This window comes from Natator depressus, chromosome 3, assembly GCF_965152275.1.
Source record: "Natator depressus isolate rNatDep1 chromosome 3, rNatDep2.hap1, whole genome shotgun sequence".
NCBI classification, from domain to species: domain Eukaryota; kingdom Metazoa; phylum Chordata; order Testudines; family Cheloniidae; genus Natator; species Natator depressus.
Window position 1 is genome coordinate 169810202 of NC_134236.1, and position 20521 is coordinate 169830722.

The 20521-nt window shown below is 45.2% G+C and overlaps 1 protein-coding gene across 1 annotated transcript in view; it reads right to left on the reverse strand.

Moving 5' to 3' along the window:
* Positions 1-20521, reverse strand: part of TRERF1 (transcriptional regulating factor 1) — a 138986-nt gene that overhangs the window by 90518 nt on the left and 27947 nt on the right. The window contains exon 2 of the mRNA XM_074949330.1: positions 6443-6493. The gene's annotated coding sequence lies outside the window, so the exon portion shown is untranslated. The remainder of the gene's footprint in view (positions 1-6442; positions 6494-20521) is intronic.

Here is a 20521-nt window from a genome sequence, read left to right on the forward strand (position 1 = left end):
CAACTAAGGTTTTTCTGCAGATGGAGCTATGGGTTCTCTCTCTTATCTAAACCTATTTCCATAATAGGTCTTACCAAAGCCTCTTGCTGAAACTCAGACGACTCTATAGATGACCCCTGGGAGCCAGTTCAGTCTGGAGAAAGTACAAATGGTCGCCTGCTTTAGTCTTTCAAGTAGCCTTAGAATAGTGAGGTGAAGTTCAAAACTCCAACATTTATTAGGGTATTCAGAATATCCCATCTTATCCCTTTCATTCCCTAATACCATGCCAGGAAGCCACAGAAACAAACACCATTTCAGTCTGGTTCCCACCTTCTGACCAAAACTCAAAACCAGTTAGTCCCTCTGAGTAACTGATACACGGAATGTACATTCATGAATTACCATGGAGATAAAGCAGACAACACTTAAGGTTCTGCAACATCTTCTGTATTGTAACTTGGTGTAACAGTAAGTTTTCTAGGTGGCATGGTCCATCCAAGGAACGACACATGAACTTACATGTCACATGACACAAACAAATTCCAAGCACCTTTTAGATGTTTTACAACTGATGGCTAAAGCTAGCTGGGGGGTCAGGACATCACTGAGACAAGATGTGCTTCTTAAACTCAGTTGGTTTGTGGAGCTTCCACTAACTGTGAAGCTCATTGGAATTCAAAGAAAGCTTCCAGAGAAGGGAGATGGAGTCACTGGCTTCATCAGTCCTTCCAAAAACTACAGAAAGGGTGATATCTCAAGTTGGAAGCCAACAGAAAAAGCTGGGAGGGAAAGGAAATTGAGTCACAGGTTTTATTTCCCCAAAGCTCTTAGACAAATTTGAAGGATGTTTAAGAGGGACATGATGGAGACAAACAAGTTGACATTCTTCTCTTTATACAGCTTCAGCTAAGGACCAATGAACATTTGTTTCTACTTATACAGGAAAATCTACAACCTGTTGCTATTATAATTAGACTCACATTTTCAAAAAAGGAGAGGTAGGGTCAAAGTGAAATATTGGCATTCAACAATGGAGTAAAAGAAATTCATCTGAGGTTCAAACCTGCAAGACGTCTGTAAAAGCACAGAACACCCACTAAAAGATGACCTTGGGGTTAAGATAAAGCTATTACCAGCTGTGCACAAACTTTTGGGGTTGCCCTAAACAAGTCACTCAACCTCTATGTGCCTCAGTTTGCCTATCTGTATATTGAGGAGAACACCTTCCTATAGCACATAGATATCGTGAGCTTTAACTTTCTAATATTTATGAGGCATTCAAATAATACTATGGCAATGATCACCGGTAAATTAATAATAATAGGAGTAACACATTGTAGAATTCAGAGCTCTAGTTGAAATAAAGCAGCAGAGAGCACCAATGTAAGCAATGATGTTACAGTTATCTTGCAGGGGAGAAAAACCTGTCTGCACACCTTATAGCAGCAGAACAAGTTTGAATGGCTTAAGTAATGAGAGTTGTGTGCTACTTAAAAAAAAACAGACCTGAAGTAAAAGTTTCCATATTGCTTATTTTTAAAGAGCAAAAATGTGGTAAATGTTTAAATATATTACTTTGGTTTTAGAAAATCTGCAAACTAAGTAACCATTTGATTCACAATAGACAGTTTTAAGTATGAATTTATTATTCAAGCTTTAATTACTATATTTTACCAAATTTTTTTTTGTAAAGGTGAAGTTAAGATTGATACCATACATGAGTAATATGAATAAAATTCCTTAGAAGAATGTTGTAGTTAGCAAAAGGGAAAAAAACAAACTACTGTATTAAAAAGCCAAAGCCAGAAGATTCAGAGTTATGGTTAAATTCACAAGAAATCCAAATATTTGAAGATATGGAAATTCAACTGAGATACCCAAACTATCTTAACTATGCCCTTTAGTGATCCCAACTTCCCATTTCCCCTCTTTTGTTTCTTTTATTGTTAGTTGTGGGATCCTGCCAGGATATATTCTTGACCAAATGCTATTTTATATATTTATCAATGACCTACAAGAAAATATAAAATCAACAGTGGTAAAATTTGCAGATGACAAAAATTGCTGGATCAGTAAACAATGATAGGGACAGGTCAGTTATACAGATCAATCTAGATCTCATGTTCAGGTGCGCTTATTTGAACATAGGTTTTAATACTGCCAAATGTGAGGTCATACCTCTAGGAATAAAAAGCGTAGGTCACATTTACAAGATGGGGGACTATATTGTAGACTGAAGTGACATTGAAAAGGACTTAGCGTATGTCACCACAGAAGTCGGGAGGGTGCTTCCCAGCAGGCAGATGCGCTAGCTCTGCTTGAGCTAGCACACTAAAAAATAGCACCATAGCTGCAGTAGTTCAGGCTACTCCAAACTAAAAACCTGCCTGACCCGCCGCCATCCATGCCACTGCAGCCACACTGCTATTTTTAGTACACTAGCTCTGCTCGAGCTAGCACATCTGCCTACCCATGCTTGGAAGCACCCTCCTGGCTGCTGTGTAGACATACCTTAGTGGCAATGGTAAATAATCAGATGCAAATCAGGTGCTCCCAATGCAAAGTGGTTGCTAAGACAATGAACACGAACCTTGGATGCATAAGCAAGAGAAAACATTTTCAACAGTTAGCAGCTACAGTGCAATCTCCTTTGGTTAAAGGTACAGATCCCCAATTGGTCAAATCAGTCCATAATTTAGAAGTACTCCTGGATTCCTCGCTGACACCAAGCTCTCTCATAGCAGCATTCACGAGTAACGCTTTCTGTCATCTCCCATCGGCTAGGAGACTTCAACCTATCCTGCCAAATGATGACCTGGACTCAGTTATTCACAACTTCCTCACCTCTCAGCTGGACTACAGCTATGTGATATACTTTGGCACAAAGGCTTCGGCACTTAGGAAACAACAACTAGCACAGAATGCTGCAGCACATCTCCTCAGCAACATGGACTAGCAGGAAACTTGTTCTCTGCTCTCTCCATTGGCTTCCAGTAGAATATCAAACTGAATTCAAGGTCTTGGTCATTATCTTCAAGGCACTCCATGGTCTGGGCCCAGAGTATTGAAAAGATTGCTTAAAGCTCCAGGATGAAGATGCGGTTGACAGTTTTCTCCTCTCACACAATGGAACTCTTAAGAGTGAACTTCATCCAAACAGGAGACATTACTTTCTTAACCAGGTCAAGACCATGGAATTAAATCTCCCAGCAACTACCATCCTTCCGCTCCAAGTGCAAGACTCATTTCTTTGCATTTGCCTTCTCTAAAAATATTTAGCGGGAGGGGGGTCTGTCTTGTTTTGGTAAGCTTGAAGTTTTAGTATTCCATTCGGTTAAATGGGAATTTGTACAGTAGGTTTTTTTGTGTGGAATGCAAGGCTGGAGTTGGTACCAGTTGGTAGTCTGAGTTTCTTGTTTACTTAGAGCAGAGGTGGGCAAGCTACAGCCCACAGGCCACATGCGGCCCACGGGACCCTCCGGCCCAGCCCCTGAGCTCCTGGGTCAGGAGGATAGCCCCTGGCCCCTCCCCTGCTGTTCCCCCCTCCCACACAGTCTCAGCTCACTGCGCCGCCAGCACAATGCTGTGGGTGGCAGCGCAGCTGCAGAACGGCAGCCTGACCCAGTGCTCTGTGCTGCACGGTGCCATGACTGGCTCCAGGCAGGCGGCACAGCTACCTGTCCCGGTGCTCTAGGCAGCGCGGCTCTAGCGCCGCAAGCCACCAGTGCTCCAGGAAGCGTGGTAAGGGGACAGGGGGGGTTGGATAGAGGGCAGGGGAGTTTGGGGTGGTGGGCAGGGGTGTGGATAGGGGTCGGGGCGGTCAGAGGGTGGGGAACAGGGGGGTTGAATGTGGACAGGGGTTCTAGGGGGACAGTCAGGAATAAGACAAGGGGTTGGATGGGGCGGTGAGGGGCAGTCAGGGGCAGGGGATGGTCAGGGGACAGGGGTGGGTCAGATCAGGGGCTGGGACACGTCTGGCTGTTTGGGAAGGCACAGCCTCCCCTAACTGGCCCTCCATACAATTTCAGAAACCTGATGTGGCCCTGAGGCCTAAAAGTTTGCCCGCCCCTGACTTAGAGCATCACCATGGGGGCAGAAGTAAGGTAGTTTGGATATCTGTCAAAGGCTCCCCTGAGCCAGGGACCCCATGGAGCAGGCTCACCTTAAGTTTTACAGCAAACAAATGAACACTGAGCTCAAAATAGCTACTTGGGCATTACAGTCCATAACAAACAATAGTCTTGCACAGAGATCCAAGGCAAACACTGTCAAGGTTAAGCCCCTAACTGGGCCAGGTTACTTGGGTTAGGGCAGGGAGAGCCTTCCTTCCCTGGCTTCATCCTGTCCCATAGTAAAAGCAGCCAGCCCTTTTTATCTGGCCTGCTGAGTCCTGATTGACCTCCACCTGCTCCTGGCCCTTTGAGGTGCTGGAGGACCAACTCTTGCTGATTCTGCCTGCAGCTGATCATGGGAGGCCTCTTTAGGAAACCCCTAGAGGTCCAAAGTTGCTGCTGTTCCCCTTCCATAAGGGTACCGTCTTAGTACAGGGCCTTCTGGCAGACGGCAGCAAATGCCTAGTAAGCTCCATTACAATATCCTACCTGTCAATTTCCATATATGAAAATATTTGGAGTTTTAGTAAATTTAACCTTAACTCTGAATTTCCAGGCTTCTGAACTGGGGTGGGGCGGGGGGGATTTTTTCTCCCGTTATATCCAACTTTCTTGTAAGGATTTTTATCATGAAATTAATATGTTCTATCAACCTTAACTTCACCTCAGCAAAGTTACTGTCTTGGATACTGCTTATTTTTTAAAGCTAGTCTGAACGTGGATTGGGGATAAAGCATGGGGTAGAAGCACTCACTCCTACCTTTCAGTACTAAGGGTGAAATCCTGGCCCCACTGAAGTCAAAGGCAAAATTTCCATTGACTACACTGGGGCCACGGTTTCACCACAGGTCTTCAATTGTGTCAACTTAGTGAACTAAATTTTACTTCTCTCCATTTTCCTGACTTTTGTGGTTTTGGAGGGGTTTTGGCTGCAAGTGATGAAAAAAAAGATTTTTTGGAAACTGGTGAACATGTTTGTTATTTTGGCATTGTAAGTAAGTAACCCCTGTTCTGACTTACTTTGAAATTCAGGGGGAGGAGGGGGGAACAAAACATCCGTCAAAGAGCTCACTCACCTACCAGTTCTAAGGAAGGTCTCTCTTTTTTTGTGGTAATTAGGAGCAGGGGTTTCTAATGAAAATTAACTTGCAGTCTTAATTATTAAGAGGTTGCTCCCTCTCCATAGCAATGGTAATGACAGCTGCCTCTTATAGAACAGCATCATTCATGTGTACAGCACTTTGCAAATAATTAAACTAATTATCGCAACATCCTGAGAAAAAGAAAAATCGGAGTATTGCTATTTCACTGATGGACAAACTGACTCAAAGAACTGAGGTGTGTTACCCAAGCCCACAGGGGTCATTGGTGGGGCCGCAGTTAAAACTCTGAAGTTCCTATCTTCCAGCCCCCTTTTCAATCCCTTATAGCTATACCACACCACCTCCCTATATTACATATGCATTACAAACACAGGGAAAAAACTGCCTATCAGTGTGCTTTGCACACAAAAACTGAAAATGGCTCTTCCATTTAATTTCCACATCTTTATCAACATTTTATAAGAAATTGAAGACAGTGTCAACTACTCAGTGACTAGAGCAAATAATGTTACAGAAATTTTAGATACCTGAACAGTTTACAGTATAGTTTGGCCAGATAATCCATAATAAAACTGATTTTTACCCAAATGGACAAGATAAGAATCTTAAACAGGTTCCCCCATCCATATTTTATAACAGAATACTCATGACATTTAAATTCGGGAAAGGTAGTGAGACAAAGATGGGAAGTGGGTATTCCATTTCTACATTAAAAGCAGAACCAAAAACTCTGTTCTTTCATAACATGATACTTATTTAAATATACCAAAGACATACTAAATTTGTGGAGAAACATCATTTCTAGTCCTCTCAGCCACTGAAGTTAAACACGTTCCCTTGCAGCTTTCCTATAATTTGCTCAACAGGAAAGCAATTAACCTATTCACATTTCTTAGGATATTACTTGTACTTATATAGGCCAAATTTTCCAACTTCACTGCCTGAAGTTAGACACCCAATGCCACATTTAGGGACTTAAGTGATTTGTTTCTTCAAAAGACCTGAGCATTCACATTTCCATTGTCGTCAATGGGAAACTAGCTGCAAGTGCTCAGCACCTATGGGTGAAGGGGGTTGGGGGTGAAAAATCAAGCAACTTTTACTTAGCTGCCAACAATGTGAATTTAGAGAGCTATCTCCATGTACTCAAGTTAGAAAATAATGGATCTATGAATTTTCCCAACTGCAGAAGAAAGAATTCTCCATAATTTGTAGCAAAGAAAATAAAACTATAACTTAAGTTACCTGTTGTTGAATTATTGAGATCAACTTTTTTATGTCTTCCTGAGCAGGCTTCTGCAGGGACAAAAACATATCATATGTTTAGGGGAATTATTCAAAACAGCGTAGTAAAAGATTTTTGTGCTCCTTTGAATTAACAAAGGAACAAAATAAAACAAGCTACAGTATATCCATTTAGTCAGAAGACACCTGCTTAGTTAGGCCCCAATCCTGCTCCCAAGAATGTCAGTACTTATATTCCCAATAACTTTCATCATGCAGGAACAGGCCATTACTACTCAATTTACTTACTACACTGTAGGTTTACTAAATCAGTGGTTACCATTTCAAGGACCCAGTAATAAAACAAAATGTTTGCAAAACAGAGTGTTAGTGCAAAATGCATTAACGCAGTACCTCCCATTAATGGATTTTTAAAATAATCTGAATATACATAAGTGTACCACTTTTCAGATGATCAGTATTAATCTAATTCTGACATGTTAAGACAAGTAACCTTGGCATTGCAACTCATCAAGCCCAAACTAGCAGGGACAGCAAGTCCTGGTCACTGTTATTTCCTTGCCAGTTCCTTCCAAAATCCCACAGTGCAGTTTCGATGAACAAAGTGATTTCATCTCATAGTGTTTCTTATAATGCTTTCATACTTCTGACCAACTTGTCAGCGAGGCTCCCAAGTGGAACTTGCAGAACCAGAATTAAGATTTACAAAGGCCCCAGGCTCTGGAAAGGGAAGAGAATAAAAGACTGCTGGCGGGAGGAAGGAAAGGTGCTCCAATGGCAAGTCTGGCACCCACCAACACACTGCAGCATTACCCACTCTCTCAGTTTTATTGTAAGTCTCACAATTTCTGTTTTGTTGTGTTTTTTAAAAGGGTTCTCATGAATTTCTGACTGCTGGCTTCAACCCTATGAAATCTGCCCTCATCCAAAAGGAGACAGCGTCTCTCATTTCTGTCAACAGGACCCAAGCTACAAGCTGCCCTTAGCTATTTAGCTACCATGTCTCTGACCTTTGTAGAGGAAAGTGAGGCTGCTCCCAGCAAAGTTGGATGCCATCTCCCATTGGCTGAAATGGGGCTAACAGAGGGAAGATGGTGGCTCCTCAGTCTCCATATGAATGCCAGGGGACAGGAGAATGCAGAGTTTCAGGAATGAGACTATGGGGGGGGGGGGCCAACAAGGGAAAATGTGCTAAGAAAGACGATGTGCAGGGATGATCAGGGAAATGACCAGGGGGGAGGGAGGGAGGGAAGGGGCAGAGGAAATAGGAGGCAGATTGGGAGGGTGCAGGGAAATATAGTGAGGCAGAGAGAGAGCCTGTGGTAGGGGAGACAAGGTTAAGAGAGGGAAATATAAGTGGGCAAGTTAATGAGGTAGATGGGGGACTGGAGATTATAGGGGATCATGAAGGGAGAATATGAGTGAGACAGCTGTCTATTCTGCCTACTTACGGATGGGGAGGGGGAATTATGAGTCATTGAGTGCCAGCTCCTCTCACACACGACAGGAGAGAGTAAGTGCAGTCCCTTCCAAGCAGTGAACAGGGAAACCACATTCTGTGTATATTTAAGGTTATTTTTGATCCTGAAATTATCTTACACAATCTAGGAGTGGAGAGCTTCCCCATACAAGGTGAGAAATATCCAAAAGCAGGCAAAAAATGTAATTTATTTACAGTTTTAAATCTTGTTTTTAAGAAAATCATGAATTTTTAGGCTCGGACTCATGATTTTTGAATGTTTGGTGTTAGCAACATGGCCGCTGCCAGAAAAGGAGTCAGGACTCTTGAGCTACAGAATTTGCATGATACGATAGCCCAGCCAACTGGCTATTTTGTTTGTGTTTGGCCCTATACAGTTAAAAGCCTGTAAAACAAACGCTAGTTGATGTATTACCAACAGTGCCTATGGTAAAGGTCTACAGGAATCCCCTTAACAACAAGGAAGAACCAATACTCAGCCTTAATGAAACTGGCTAGTCAGCCATCATCAAGAGGCCTATTAGCAACTGAACAAAAGGCTCAGGTGCCACTTCATATGGGTGCTGAGAAGGCTGCAGAAATGACTAACACTGTTTACACCACAGCAACAAACCCCTTGTAATTGAGTCAGCTGGACCAAACCAGTTTGAGAACCTTTCATTTTTTTCCATATTAGCCATGATGATTCAATTTAAGAACACCAGTTGCACATCAGCTCTGCTGTTTTAAACCATGTCAACTGCAATGCCCTTTTGGTACCTATTTCATAGAGTCCAGTACAGCTTCCAGACATAGTGAATTGTGGAAGATTTGAAAAGGCCACTTATGCACTGTGGAACAGCAGCAGGACGACTAGCTGAACCATTTTAGCTATTCTGTGTTCACGTTAGCACTAAACCAGTTCAGACTGAACAAGTTATTTAGACCTTCTGAAAGCAAGTTTAATCTACACAGTTCTGGGAACATACGCATGTGTACATATGATGTGATTTACAAGGTAAGGTACAACAGTACACTGTCCGGAATCCTTAACACCCGGTCTCTACCGTACCTGTTGGGGACACAGACCAATGCCAGCCATGCCTGTAGGGACCTGAGACGGAGTCACACGTGCCGGACCCTGTAAATGCATACCTCCATATGACCCAACCGTCTCAGGCACATGTGGGCAGTGGTGAATGGTTGGGCACCCAGAGACGAGATGAGGTCCACTATGGCTTGGAACAGAGTCTTGGGAGGAAGGCTTTGGCTCGAGTGGTGTCAAGTACTGCCTCAATGAATTCTATACGTTGCACTGGGGTGAGGGTCGACTTTTTGTCGTTTATTATTAGGCCCAGGTCACAGCAGGTGGAACAGACCAGATTGAGATGCCTGATCCGAGGACTGGCACCTTATCAACCAACCAGTCATCGAGGTACGGATAAATCTGGACTCCCCAACACTGCCGGTAAGCGGCCACTGGTGCTATACACTTTGTGAACACTCTCGAGGCCAACGAGACCCAAAAGGGCATCACTGTGAACTGGAAATGGTGCTGGCCCAACGTGAAAGAGAGGAAAAGCCAGTGCCCCAAGGAATATGGAAATATGGAAGTAGTGTCCTTTAAATCAAGGGTGGTGTACCAGTCTCCTGGATTCAGAGAGGGGATGATGGAGGTCAGGGAGACCATACAAAACTTCAACTTTTTGAGAGACTCGTTGAGGCGGTGCAGGTCTAGAATAGGTCTGAGGCCCCCTTTTGCCTTCGGAATAGAGGAAGTAACAGGAGTAAAATCCTCTTCCTTCCATCTCTTGAAGGACCTCTTCCACTGCCCCTAGGCATAGGAGGTTTTCAACCTCCTGAACGAGGAGTTGCTCGTGAGAAGTGTGCCTGAAGAGGGACAGGGAAGGGTAGCGGAAGGGTTGGTCGGCTACAAACTACAGAGTATAGCCCGATGAGACTGATGAACACACAGAGGTCCAAGGCGATATGGGACCAGGCCGACCGGAATAGGGTGACCAGATGTCCCAATTTTATAGGGATAGTCCCGATATTTGGGGCTTTGTCTTATATAGGCACCTATTATCCCCCGCCCCGATTTTTCACATTTGCTATCTGGTCACCGTAGACCGGAAAGGGTGGAGGTGGTTGACGAAGACGGGGAATGGATCCGGTGCAGTGACTGGGGCATCGTCCCTGGATGCACCCTCAAAATGACTGCTTCTGGCTGCCTTGATTCCTGGAAGGATCAGGCTGGGCATGTGGACGAGATGACGACTGGTGGCATCACTTAAAACCCCTGTCTTGGTCCTTTTTGTAGAAGCTGGAACGAGGGGTACCCCAAGACCTTGATGACGGCAGAGGCGGGGGGGGGGGGGAGAGAACACGCGGAACGGCTTTCTGGCCTGTGAGGAGTATGTAGGCCTAAGGAGCAGAGGGTGGCCTGGGAGTCTAGCATCAGTCAGCTCAGAGAAGAGCCCTGTTCCCTCGAACGGGAGGTCCTAGAGGGTGGATTGCATTGCCTGGGACAGCCTGGAGGTCTGTAACCAGGAGCTACACCTCATGGCTATTGCAGAGGCAACCATCCTGGACACCGAGTCCATGGTGTCCCAGGCCATCTGGAGGACACCCCTGGCTACCACCTTACCCTCCTCTATGAGAGTGGCAAACTCCTGCACCCAATCCTGCGGGAAGCTCGCTTTGAACCTCCCGATGGAGTCCCACAGGTTGAAACTGTATCTGCCATATAGGGCCTGATGGTTAGAGACCCTAAACTGGAGGCTTGCTATGGAATACATTTTTCTGACATAAGTCCAGCCTCTTGGCATCTTTATTTTTGGGGGTGCCTCTAGCCTGGCCCTTTCATTGACGGCAGACAACAAGGGACCCCACAGGAGGGTGTGCATATAGGTATTCAAACCCCTTTGTGGGGACATAGTACTTCTTTTCCACCTTCTTGGATGTGGGCAGAATGGAAGATGGTTAGCCACACAGACTTGGGAATCTTTAGGACCCCTGGGTGAATGGGCAAGGCGACCCGGGCTGGGGCAGAGGACAGAAGGACACCGAAGAGGTCACTGGGCTCCTCAGCTAGCTCCTCAACCTCCAAGTTCAGGTTGGCCACCACCCTTTTAAGGAGGGCTTGGTGCTCCCTGAAGTCATCAGGGGGGCTACCAGTTTGCGAGGGCCCCACCACCACCTCATCTGGGGACGATGAGGATGACTGCACCGCCAAAGGCTGGAGGGCACCCCCTTGCTGCGACGGGACTGCTCCGCAGCTCAGCACCGCTTCAGATTGGGCTCTTTGCACCAAAGCCGGTGCCAGCTGTGCTGGGGGTAGCGTGTCCAATGCTGCCTGGGAGGAGTGGTGGGATTATGGTGCCAGCATCACAGTCACCCCCCACGGGTTCCAGTACTGCCACGAGGCAGTCCATGCCCCTTGACCCCATGCCAATGCTGCAAGCGTCTTGGCAGGTTCCTGGCTGGGAGACGATTTGCCCCAAACAGTGGAGGGGCTAAACTGTCCCTCCGACCACTGTCCTTCTAGTGACCACGTTGGGGCCATGGAAGCCTGACTCTGTCGACTGACTCTTGTCAGCAACCGGTACAGTGAAGGCGAGGGCCGGTGCCTGCTCGAAGAAAGCACCAGGGCCCCGGCAACCGGTGCCGTGACCAGGAATGGTCTTGTGTTGGAGGAGACAGACGCCTCGGAGACCTGTAAGGCGATGGCAACCGGCGCCTTGGCAATCTCTGGTGGGAGGACCGTCGGTACCAGGAACACTGGGATCAGCGTTGCAACTCTGGAGTCCCACATCTTGTAAGCGGAGACCATGGTGTTGGAGATCTAGGCCTCCTGGCTGGAGACTGGGGTTGTGGTACCAGGGTCCTTGGCCGTGGCGAAGGGGAACAGCGCCTCTGGTCTGGGACCAGGGGCGTACCACTGCCTTTCGGGGTGGTCCCATCACAGGCTTGTTCGTCTAAGCTGGTGTCTTGGCAGGATCAGCCATGCGGCAAGGCATCTGTGATGCCTATCGGCCAAACTGTTCTTTGGCCGCTGGGCCCGCCTCAGGCGCAGATTGCCCTGTGATGGGCCGAGACCCCCTACTGTTCCCCAGAATCAGAGGTGGGTCCCTGGCTGGGCTAGAGGGTCTGACAACAGCAGTACCCCCTGAGAGCCTCCGTTGCGGACACAAGGCCTAGCTCAGGTCCTTTGCCCGAAGTTCCCTTGCATGGTGCCTGCAGACCAGATGACTTCGACTGCTTCTTTGGTACTGGCGAGGGGGAATGGTGCTGGATGGATCCTAGTGCCAGCATTGCAGATGCTGAAATACCAGGCGTGGAATCAGAGTGCAAGGGCTTTGATGCTGGGCGCAGAGCAGCCTTCATGAGGAGGGCCCTTAACCAAATGTCCCGCTCTTTTGGAGTTTGGGGATGAAAATATTTGCAGATCCAGCACTTGTCTTTTCGATGAGACTCCCCCAGGGACTTCAGACAACTCTCGTGAGGATCGCTGATGGGCACTGGCTGGCTGCACTCAGAACACAGCTTAAAGCCTGGGGAGCGGGGCCCTACGTCCCAGCCGGGACTAACTACTAAACTACTACTACAACACTTAACAAGTAAAGCGATCACTGGCTAAATAACAAAGGAGAACGATCTAAACAGTGAAGAACCACTAATGCTCTTGCTAAGCAACACCAGGTGCTCCAACCAATCATCATGGGTGGTAAGAAGGAACTGAGAAGGCATAAGGCTGGTGGCGCCCGATATACTGCAGCATGAGAGCAGCACTCCAGAGGACGCCACAGCCAGCCCTACAGATACCGCTAAGGCAAAAGTCTCCGACAACTGTGCACATGGATGTGCGCACCCCTAGAATGGAATCGACATGAACAAGCACTCGAAGAAGGACTCAATCTAATTTGGAAGGATAAAGGGCTGAGTTTATTCTACAGGGATTTGAACCTGTGGTACTGAGGAGTCTAGGCGATTAGCTGGATCTGACCATTAGGGCTATTCACTTCACAGTATGCACTCCAACACCAGCCAAAAGACAAACAGAAAGTCATGAGCGGCATAGAAACGATATAGATTTGAGGAATTCAGAAAAGATAACACGTGGTACAGAAGTGACAGCACTGGGTGGTGACTGATGATCAACAAATTAATAAACAATTCTTCTGTGTCAGTTCCTATCCAAAACAATTTAACTGTTCATTGTTCGGACCTTAGGATTCCAGTACTTAAAGTCAGTATACAGGAAATAGAAATTGAAATAAGAATGTAAGCCTAATTCTAGGATTTTTGACATTCACTTGCACACCTCCCACTTGTCATTCCTCACCATGAAACTGCCCATTCACTGAATGTCTGGGTTAGATACTGAAAGTTGACTGAAGGTTACATTTTATTTTCCAAGTATTAACACTATTAGTCAGCAAACTTTTCTGTTACCAGAGTGAAGGGGAGAGGTAAAGGCAAGTTTCAACTTAGAACTGCAAGTCCTATGCCTACTACTACTCAGCCTCTCTTGCAATATTTCAAATCTGAAGTGATTATTTAACAGGGGAAACAAAAACAAAACTTTTAAGAAAGTTCACATAGCTCAACTACTTTTTTTTGTTTTTGTAAATGCTTCAAAAATATATTAACCTTATTTGTTACTTTAATAAGGACTTAAGTTGCAAGAAATTCAGCTAGATCAACTGAAATATTTTATAGTTTTAGTATTAATTTTTCCCCTGCATCAGAAGAGTATAGTTACCTTAGTCTTCTTAAACCTGAATACAGGCCTCCATTATTCTAAGAATTAAAGATCTGATCTACCTGGGAAGATCCCTGTGCCTGCAAGCAGATCCATTTACTTCACCTGGGTTTCGTGTAAGGGTCTACCAGCACAAATCAGCTAACAGGATCAAAGCCTAAATTTTGTATACTTATTAACAACAAAAAATTATGTTATTGTAATTACCAAAGGATTTTGATGTACACTGTAGAAACACAGGGTATGTCTACAATGCAAATTAAGGTGTAACTGTAGCACGGGCAGGCATACCTGCACTAGTTTTAATCTAGCTAGCATGGATAACAAAAGCAGTGAAAATGTGAGGAAATGGACCCCAGTGTGGACCAGCAACCCAAGTACATATACAGGATCGCCTGTGGGCATGCACTGGGGTGGCTGTCCCACACTGCCACATCTTTACTACCATTGTTATTTCTGCCAGCTAGATTAAAGCCAGCAATTAAAAGCTAGATTAAAGCCAGCTAGATTAAAGCCAGGTATATGCCTACCAACGCTGCAATCATACCTTCACTTGCAGTGTAGGCATACCCAGAGATGGAGAGAGTCCCTGCCCAAGAACAGAGAAAGGACTGGAGACAGAGATATAATATACAAGTAAATGAATATCATGATTTTTTGCACAGTATTGTTTACAGAGGGGGGGAAAAACACTGTTAAATTGGGAACAGAGGCAGGGTGAATGATTTGCACTAGCAATGTGTGGGGTTTTATGGACAAATATTTTACATACCATGCTAATCTCCTCACCCTATTCAGAATACAGTACGTCAAAACATCCTGATTCCATTTGCAATAAAGAAAATCTTTTTACCACCAATCTGAAAGCAAATCAGCAGCAGCATACAAGCCTTGCAATTCAGAAATAAAAATCTAATATTTTATAAATTAGGAAAAAAGGCAATTTCTACCCTCAAATTAATTACATAGCATTAGGGGATTGAATCACCTGCAATGATTTTACAATCCTGGATATAAAAGTAATAAGAATGTTTGTTACAACATGCTAGGTAAGAAATATTGGAAGAGATTTCCCTCCTAGAAAGGGGTTAGAAGGTCCAAGTGTGCAATTATATGACTAGATATGTCAACCTAATAAAACGCAGCACCATCACATGAAATATACGTAGCTAAATTATGTAATTATGAAGATGAGGGACTAACACCATTGGCCAGAGGTACTAATGTCATATATTGTAGATGTTTCTACAAATCCCCGTCAATGCATCTAAATCCTGACATGTAACACTCCAACTACAGCCTAAGGTACAGTCTACGTATAAGCAACCAGTTATTAAACATGGTAATTTTTGAAATAAACTAACATATACCATGGACTGAGAAAACCAAATCGCTTTTGCAACATTGCTAACCCCCCAAAATTAAAAAAGTAACAAGACTGGCCCCAAAATCATGAGGGGTTTTGTTTTTGTTTTTTAAATAAAGAGACTAAATGAAGTTTTTTAGTCTGTCATAATTTTTTAACTCCCCATTCCATGTGTGTGACAATTAGTTTTCCCCACTCTGAGCATTAGACTGGGAGCTAAGAAATGCTGAGATGTAGTCCCAGCTCTGACAACTATGACTTTAGACAAGTAGCTAGGGCTTCACACTCTAAGATGCCAAGCACCCACAATTCCAACTGAAGTCAATGGGAGCTGCAGGTGCTAAGAACCTCTGAAAAAGGCAGATCCCATAACCATTCTGTGCCCCAATTTTCCCATCTGTAAAATGGAAATACCACCAGTTTCCTATCTAGCAGGGGTGTTGTGACAATTCATTTTTGTACAGCACTGTGAAGATGAAAAATGTACACTAAGTATTAAAAATGCTTCATGTTATGAATGCTGTTTCCTCATCCTTCATAGACGAAATTCCTTGTCACTATTCCCTCTTTTTAGTTATCACTTGCACTACTCACCCATTTTTGTTGTCAGGAACTGATTGATTGTTTTTGCTGTTACCAGACAAGGGTAAAATAAGTTGCCTTCACTATAATTTTGTTTTCTCTAAATGAGGATCAGCTGCTCTGTCCATGTAAGAGCAAGATTTTATTTAAAAAAAAAAAAACACCAAAAAAAAAAAACCCCACACACACGCACAAAAACCAGAAGACTGGCAGTCATGATTGAGATCTGATGCAAGTGATATAGGGGAATGAATGCATACTCATGGAGACAACCTTCAATAGCCAGCCCTCTAAAATTCCAGTGATCTCACCTCTTGCTGGCTATATTCACCAAGCTCATACAAGAACAATAGGAAAGTTTGTTCTATTTAACAAAAGTAAATGTAATTTTGCTGCTCCTAATGTAAATATTTTTTTAATTGGTTGACTTTTTTAACCTCCCAGACCCTATTAATTTGTCATATTCACACTGAACCACCAAGATAGAACCGGTGCTCAGACTCTATAGTGGGGAATGTTATAGAAAAATATAAGCTAGAAAGATCCACTCTACCATGGTCAACTTAATAACATTAAGTAAGTCTGACTGGAGATTGAGTGTGGAGGAGCAGGGAGGAAAAGAAGGTTTATAGAATGAGTCTGTTCATTATTCTCATCAGGCTGAGGTCTCACCTTCACTCCCCTCAGGAAGAAGGATCTATTTCATAAGTCTGCTCTTTGAAATGGCTGAATATAAAACAGGTTGCAAAAAACCAACATAAGGAGAATACTGCATAGACTTAGTCAGTAACCACCCTGTGACAGAGGAGCATTATGGCTATCCTTTTGCCTCAATAATCAATATGGTATCGCCTAAGCATTTGTGCCATCCTCACAGATGAGCTATAGTATGAATCATGAATGGAGAGGAACACCTTCTGGCAGAAGTCAGTCTGAATGTGAGAAAATGGGCATGGAGAATTTGAGGTGCTATGCAGCGTCTTTGGTGAGGCCTAGAAAACTCTCTCCCACCATAGTGTCCACCTAGTCCCAATCAGAACTGTTCCAGTGACAAAAAGCCTCACCAATCTAGGCTGACTCTAAAGGCAGAATTCTCATTTTCTTGCTGAACAGTTTTCTGTATTTTGCAGATAGAATCAACTAGATTCAGACACAATTATCCAACTCAGTGGGAGCAGAGATGCATCACAAGGTAGCAAATTTATCTTTCCTGTGTCAGCTGTGGCCAGCATCACTCACAGACAACCCTAAAGATACTCTGAGATTTTTCTAATATATGCAAGATGAATCTATGTTCTACATGGCTACTACAAACCAAGCAGTCTGGTGATGCGAGCATCATAGATTAAGATGGTCATCCAAACACAGTTTCTGGAGCAACGGCTGGACAGCCAGTTGTTTCTATCTATCTGGCACACTACTCTTCCACTAGAATGGAGGTATTAATCTCATTAAATTACCACTATGCTTTTAACCATTTCTTTTTAGGAAAGATTATTGGAACAGTTTCAGCAAAGGAGTTCTAGTGCAATCTGGGATCTTCAACATTTAACTGACCACTGACAGTGTAGTTAGAAGCCTGGGTACAACACAGTGGCCAGAGTGTCTCAGTGATCAGTCTTCTACTAATAAGCAAAAGCCATGTGTCCATGCTGTCTTCCAGGTCTGTCCAAAGCCTTTGATACAGCAACATGCTGTTGACTGACAGAAGTGGATGAATAATTTGAGTAGCTCTGGGAAGTTGCTCTTCTACCCTGAAGGCGGTCTCTTTCAGAGCACCAGAGGTCTCCTATTCAGCCAGTTCTCATGTATAAGAGGCACGTGCAGACAGACCTGAGATTGAGAGGCTGCTTGGCCTGCAATGCCATCATCATGCGGCAGCCAAGGTGTACCTTTGTTAGTAGGACACAGATGTCCTTGTTTTCCCAAAACCAGACTGAAATGGGAGCTTGGATAAGACTAAGCTGGGGAGCTCAACCTATAAAAGATGTAGGTGTTGCTGATGGGTCAGGGACACTTGTTCTGACACTTTTAGGGATGTTTATGAAAAGAAAAAATTAGGGAGGAATTAGGAAGGTTGCTTAGACTTCTCTCTCCTCCTCCAGAGAAACTGGGACCTCTCTCCCCCATGCTCCCCTCTCCCCAGAGCAACTGGGACCTCTCCTCACCCCTTGTCTATAGCCAAGGGAGGGGGCCCAGACGCCCACCACCACCACCAAAGAGGGAGGAACAGCCCTAGGAAAGCTGTCCTCCTATGCTGTCAAGGGCCCTTAATTACTTTGGCCAGTCCCAGGCCTGGACCTCCTTCCTGGGATGATTCTCCTCCTCTTATCCCTCCTTTGTCACATCCCCTCTCTCCTCCTGCTGTCTCTTCCTGCCCCCTCTGGATTCTCCTCCCCCGCAGACTGTACAGTGAGGGTCTGAGAGGAGGCAAGACATGGGGACTGTCAATCGAGTTTTGGGGTGCTGCTAGAATCACCATCCAAAACACAGGCTGTTTGCAGAACTGACTGCCCTGTGTATACCATGCTGGTGTGCTCTAGGTACCAAGAGTGCATTAACATATTCCAGCAGAGCCCACACAGAACAGCTAGCGTGCAACGTACAGCCTGTCCCTTGGGTGGTGAATCCAGCAGTGCCCTAACACATTCAAAATGGCTGCAACTTGCCTCCTATCAGGCCCTCACCAAGCAGTCTGTGCACGTGCTCTGGGTTGATGGAGAAGAACGCCCCTCTGCCGCCATGGCACTATCTGCAGTTTTTGTCACAAGTGGTGATGAGTAACACACACAAATGTGTGTGCATGTTTGCAAAATTAGTAGATTTATACCTGAATTAGTAACTTTGTACCATGTAAAAAGTGGGAGGATTATGGAAAATTAGTGAGGGCTGGCATCTCTGCAGGGGAAATATATGGTCTATCTACTCTTAATTCAGTATGCAATATGGACTATTTGAACCTCACCTGCTCCTCAGAGAGTAGAAGAAATGCTTCCCCATCCCCCTAGTTTATACCTAGTTAGGAGATTTTGACCTCTACTCTCAGATGTTGTCCTTACCGCACTTTGCCTTTGTCAGTTAGGCGCTGCCAAAACAACAAGGAGCGCCATAAGATTCATAGCTCGTTCAGTGATACATGTCATATTCCCTGGATAAAACAGCCCCATCCTCCCTCTCTCTCAAAAAACCCCCAAACTATTAATTGTACTCTTCTGCACTACCATTAAAAAAAAAAAAAAAAAAAAATCAGTTACATACTCATCCAACCCTCAAATCCAACAAACCTTTTACCCACACCCCATCCAAATGCAACAACTCTTCCACCTCTAAACCCTCATACTTCCCACTCCCCAGAGCCTCAGATCTTCCAGGTGGCTCCCCTATAGCAGTGGTTCTCAATCAGGAGCCCGGGGTCCCCTGGGCGGCCGTGAACAGGTTGCGGGGGATCCGCCAAGCAGCGCCAGCATTAGACTGCTGGGGCCCAGCTCAGGAAGCTGAAGCCCCACCGCATGGGGCTGAAGCCCGAGACCTTGAGCCCCACCACCTGGGGTTGAAGCCAAAGCCTGAGCAGATTAGCTTCATGGGGGTTGGGGGGGGGGCACGCAGTGGCACTGTAGCATGAGGCCCCAGGCAATTTTCCTGATTGCTACGCCCTAATGCCAGCCCTGGCTTTTATATGCAGAAAACCAGTTGTTGTGCCACAGGTGGGCTGTGGAGTTTTTACAGCATGTTTTGGGGGGGGGGGGGGGCTCAAAGAAAAAGGTTGAGAACCACTGCCCTATAGGGCAGCTACTACTGAAACCAACAGCCATCCTGTGACCTCTGGCTGTGGGAGCTGTTGGTTAGATGGTGAGTGGAGTCTCCTGGCAGTGGTCCATTGAGAGAATGCACCCCCTCCCTTTGATTCCTAAATTGGGAAGGTCTACCCTGACTGCTGGCTATCTACCATAGCTGGGGTGTGTGTGGCTGGGGAAATGCTTGGATCAGTTGTGAAACATGCTGTTTTCCCTGCTGGTAGTCATGGAGATATCCTCTGGGGGTAATGGGGCTTCAGGCTCCCTCCCAGTAGAGACTCTGATCTCAGTGCTGGGCAGGCAGGTACTGCTGGTGGCTACTGTAGCTGTAGTACCCTGACATGGTACAGCAACATCTTGGCCTTGCCTCCTCTTTGTGAGCAGCTGGAGTGACCTGTAGAGGGGCAACGTATCCTATCTCTAGAAGTGCCTGGGAGATGCTGGTGGAAGACACAGAAGGGGAGTTCCACCTGCAGCAACTACGACAGTGGCAGCACCAGTCTGCAACCGTGTATTTGAGAGATCTCCCTCCCTCCCTGCCAACCTCACAAAATGAAACTAAGAACTCCTCATCTTATAATGGGGAGTGATATCAATCATTATCACGGTACGTGCATTTATGGTCTAAGCTTCAGCTTCAATGCCAGTAAGGGCTTTTTTAACAACTCTGTTGAACAGAGAACTTCCCAGCCCACAAAAAAAAAAAAAAAAAAAAACAACCTTACACCACTTACTCTGGAAAGGCCTGAATTAAGAGATAGGCCTTGCATCATGCTCTGAAAAAAAGTAAACCCAGGCCCCTGCAAAGGAAGAAATCACATTTTAGAGGCAAGAACCTCTGCACTGAGAACACCCTACTAAAAATCCCTTTTCTGCTCCTGGTTTCACTGCACAACCTTCCTTCAGGAATTCATTGCTTCTTCTCCAGTCAGTCAGTTTAAGGGGAAGGGAGGTTACCTTGTGATAAGAGTATATTCTAGGGTCTGAGTGTAGGGGCTACACAGCACTCCCAGCCCTGCTTGCAACATAAGCACAAAACCAAAGTTGGCCCAAAAATTCAAAGTGCTGCTCCTAGACCACAGGGATATACCCTCGATACAACCCAGTTTGCATC